Source organism: Pongo abelii, chromosome 2, assembly GCF_028885655.2.
Source record: "Pongo abelii isolate AG06213 chromosome 2, NHGRI_mPonAbe1-v2.0_pri, whole genome shotgun sequence".
In the NCBI taxonomy this organism is placed as follows: Eukaryota; Metazoa; Chordata; class Mammalia; order Primates; family Hominidae; genus Pongo; species Pongo abelii.
The window spans coordinates 196531143-196536150 of record NC_085928.1 but is presented as its reverse complement, the minus strand read 5'-3'; positions in this window follow the sequence as shown (position 1 = coordinate 196536150).

Below are 5008 nucleotides of genomic sequence, written 5' to 3'. Positions count from 1 at the left end.
CTGCTGACTATAACGCCTCTCCTTAAATGCTTCTAGGGACCAGCAATATAGTGCTCGCCACAGTGGGCAGTCACACAAAGCAACACATCTGCCAGATCATCAATCTAGATCTTTGTGCCAAACAAAATGATATCTCATTAAAAGGTTAGAAAGTCATACTGCCATGTGGTGGTTCCTTTTGCTTATGTTTTGCATTAATTCAACAGGCACAGTAATAATTGCTACCATTTATTGAGTGCCTACATTATTTCATTTTCTCTTTACAACCCTGTGAGAGGTAGTTTGTCGGTATTTTATAAATAAGGAAACAGAGAAATTTAAAATTTGCCCAAATTCACCAGTTGGTGGATGGAGGAGCCAGGATTCAGTCCAGGCTACTTCTGCTCCCAAAGTCATTGTTCTTCTTTCTAACACATGCATTCAACACATTGGCTGGAGATCTGTGCATATAGTGTCTGTAGGAGCCCCTGGAAATTTTTAAAGGTAGAAAAGACAGGGTCCTCTGATGTTCCAATTGAGGGGACAGAGTATCTATCAAGAACAACCAGTGAAAATAGGGTTATTATTTGAAAATGGTGGAGCCATAAGCCATCTGAGCTCCTTGTTTAAGATCCAAAGACTGCTGTGTTAGTTACTTCTCAACTCTAAGTTTAGATTTTTTGTGTAAAGAAAGGACATATTAAAAATGTCCCTAAATTATAATAGTTGAAATGGAGTTTTATCAAGTTTTACTTGCTTTGAGTAACCCCTGAGATTTTATTTAATCTTGAAGGGGAGAATAATGAAGGAAACAGTATGGCCAGGAGTATTTAGTGAGCATTCACGTGAACCTGGGGATATGCAGAATGCACCCATCTGTAAATGAGATAGCAAAGCCCCTGTCGTCTAGGAGCCTTCCCCAGAAGGACAAATTAGAATTGCTAAATTCCCCTTGTGTATACTCTATAGTGCACAGTGCATACTCACCCCAAAATATGTTTATTCATGTTGTTATCTTCCCCTCCCTTTTGTCATTTTGTCTGTTTCAAGTGAGAGACTGAAAAAAGTGGGTGTAAGTAAGGGAGGGAAACATGACAAATGGAGAAGTAATGGGAAGCCATTTGCTGAGCTGCAAAGAGCTCTGGCCTGTGAGCTGACTGCAGCCATCAGCTCTGGATCTTGCCACCATACCATAAAGCTACCTTTCCTTATCTCCAAAACAAGGGAGTTGAGCCAAATGCTCTCTGGAGTCTCATCCAACACAAACATTCTAATTCCCCAGAGACCAGCAGGAGGACACTAAAAAACTAGCTGATGACCAAGGACCACTGACACTTAGTTTTAGAGGCACAATTTCCGGAAGTGACCTCAGAGATGCACTGATTTTTTTGCCAAAGACATAGGCTGTGATAAGTAAGTTAGTATCAGTCTCTTTTCTCATATCAACTGCTTGCCATGTTCTTTGGTGAGTTGGTCACAGTCTGTTCAACTAGAAAAGCAGTTCTGGCAGCAGGATAGGAAAACGAGAAGTGTCAGGATGACTAACCACAGTTTCAGAGAAGTAGAAGATGGCTTTTGACAGATAAAAGCAGGATTATTATTTTGGAGTGTTGCATGCCTCCTGGTTCATGCCTTGGTCCAGAAAGAGATTGCTGTCATTTTCTCCAGCTGCAGACACACCAATCAACTTTCTGCTTAAAAGGAATTTGACTAACAATTGATATTAGAGGTCAAAAACACTTTATATCCTTATCTATCAGTCAGTCCCAGCTCTTTTGGTAGAACATTCAGCCGTTAGGACAAGAAGCTGGTGTCTTACCTGTCACCCACACCCAGAACAGCACTTGATAATTCAGTTATCTCTCCCTACCTTTTATTGTTTTATCGCTCTGAAATGGGGGATCTCAATAAAATAAAGCAAGGACACCCTTAAACCATTTTAGCCCTATTTCCATCACAAGAATTTCTCTAAGACAAGTGTGAATATTCCCATATATGGAGCTCACTGTCTTTTGGGATAGAAAAATAAATATAAGTATGTCCCAAATGTTACATGGGACATACTTACTTATACTAAGAAATTGTCATTTGTCTGAAATTCAAATTTAACTGTATTCTATATTTTTATTTGCTAAATTTGAAAACCCTACTTCAAGGACAAGGCAAGTTACACAGGAGTGACATGGGGCTAAGAGCAGAGAGTGGTGCAAGCTGTGAAAACGAGCACATTCCCCAATAGAAGGGCATTTAAATACATTTTTACTGCACACCAACAAAATACATCTGCATCTGAATGTGGCTTGTGGACCACCAGTTTCCAATCTTGGCTTGTAGGACAGCTCTGAATATCAGAAATTGTTTTTTAGATTGAGCCAAAATCTGATCCCTGAAGCTTTCAAACTGCAATCCTAGTTTTCATCCATAGGATAGCTCTTCAGGTATTTAAAGATGCCTCCAGTTTGCTTCCATGCTGGCATTTCTACGCTGAGCAATGCCTGTTTCTTTCATCCTTTCTCTCTTGATGTGTGGGCTCCCAGACTCCTCCCTGGTGCCTCTCTTCGAGCTAATGGTCATGTCTCTCTCCCCACTGTCATAGCTGTATGTAGTCTGACCAGTGCAGACTACAGCTGGAGGATTCTGTTCAGTTCTTTCATCTTTTTTCTCTGATTTATGCTGTTCTTAACTAAGCTCAGCTCTCCCTGTGGCCCAGCCCTGATATGGATGACTGGCTACCTTTCCCTAAGAGCCAACTCTCCAGTCAAAGGGCTAAAGAGTTCTCTTCCTCTTTGGATAGTTAGACAGAAATGGATTGAAATTCTGCCACTTCCATATGTTAGCTCTAAGTCACATAATCTAACATGTATATCCTCAATTTTCTGTGAAACTAACATAACACCTAATTTGTGGGCATTAAAATGAGATAATATGTGAAAAATACGTAGCATATATGGTTAATTCTCATTATTTTCTGTAATTATACTCCATAAAAATACCTCAAACACTGAATTGCAAATATTGAATTATTGCTCTTAGATAAAATACTAGGTTAAGTTCCTGTAAGCCTCTGGTCACATTTTTGTCAACTGATCAATACATAAACTTTTTTCATATGTGTTTCTCTTTAAAGACTCTTGAATATATGTTGTGGATTCATTAACATGGAGCTCAGGACCAGCAGCACTATAACTGCTGCCTGAAGAAATATGATCTAACAGGTATCTCAGTAAGGCACGTCGCAGCCTTCTCATGCTTGGGAACACTAGACAGCCCTTCAGCACTACATTTGCGGATGTTTTCAACAGTGAAATTACCAACCAAGAACAGTGCAATGTGGAAAGCATGGCACTAAATAGGCTGAAAGAAGACTTGTTTACAGTATGGGAGCTGAAACAAGAAGGGGGAGCATTTGTTTGGCCTTAGCTGGGAATATGCTCATTGAATGACTCAAATTTTTCACTGCTCTGCTCATATCCATAAATGATCACAAGAACACCACAATTAGTGATTTTGTGATTACAATGAAATTGGAGGGAGTGGGTGAATTTGCAAGTATGAAATCTATGTTATAATGAGGGTCACCAGTTCTTTACCACCATGGTTGCCATATTAGTGTTGTTTCTGAGTACTAAAGTACTTCTATTATCAGTTTTGTGTGTGTGTGTGTGTGTGTGTGTGTGTGTGTGTGTGTTTTAACTTGTCTAGCTTTTTAAATCCCTGTTTCTACTTCCTAGTTGTTTTCAGAAAAGCATTTCTGCATTTTTGGCAGATGCCTCATAATTGGGAAGAAATATAGCAGAATGGTCCAACCCATCCTACTACCTTGAAAAAGAGCCGTATTTTTGTTATCATAGGAGTTCAGCCTTTTGTTAGCTCTCCCATAAGCTTCTCCCTTGGTTCTAGCTCCCAGCAATTTCCATGGCCAGCAGAATTGTCCCTAGAGTTCACACAAGTCCCCCTTATTTTTGTCTCTCTTGTCTGAGGTTCCTCAGGAGACAGAGGGCAGCTAATCACTGAGCTTTGGGTGACCAGCTTCTGGCACACACAGGAGAGGAGAATCCCTCATGGGCGTGACTTCAGAGCAAGGGAAACCTTTCTGTCCACAGACACCTCACACCTTTACCTCTTCCTTCAAGCCTCAAACTTCAAAGTCAGGCAATTTTAGAACAGGAGAGGCTGGGGCTTCCCCATATTCTGTAAAAACAGTGAGATGGGGCTTACTAACCCCAGTTTACAGATGAGGAACTGGGGCTCAAAGAGGCTAAACAACTTGTCTGAGGTCATTGGTTCCAAAGCTCTCATTCTTTCCACTGTACCGTGCAACTTCTGCTTCTCAACTTTCAAGACAGAGCCATGGTAACTTGTCTATCGTAGAATGAGCTATTTCTTTTTAAATAACTTTATTGAGATATAATTCACATGTCATAAATCCACCTGTTTAAAGCATACATACAATACAGTGGGTTTTAGTATCCTTACCGTTGTGTGTGTGCAATCATGACCACAGGCAATTTTAAAACATGTTCCGCACCTCAAAAAGAAACCCAGTACCCTTTAGGGATCACTGCCTTATCTATCTCCCCAGCCCCTCAGTCCTGAAGAACTACTTTCTGTAGATATCTGAATCTATTTTCTGTATGTATGTATTTGCCTATTCTGGACCTTTTATGTAAATGAAATGATAAAACACATGGTCTTTTGTGACTGGCTGCTTTCACTTAGCAAAATGTTTTCAAGGTTCACAGATATTGTGGCTTATGTTGTTGCTTCATTTCTTTTTGTGACCAAATAATATTCCACTGTATGGAAATTCCACATTTTGTTTATCCATTTATCAGTAGATAGACATTTGTGCTGTTTTCACCTTTTGGCTATTTTGATTTTTTTTTTTTTAAACAGAGACAGGGTCCCACTCTTTTGCCCAGGCTGGAGTGCAGTGGCATGATCATGGCACCCTGCAGCCTTGAAATCCTGGCCTCAAGCAATCCTCCTGCCTTGGCCTCCCAAAGTGCTGGGATTACAGGTATGAGCC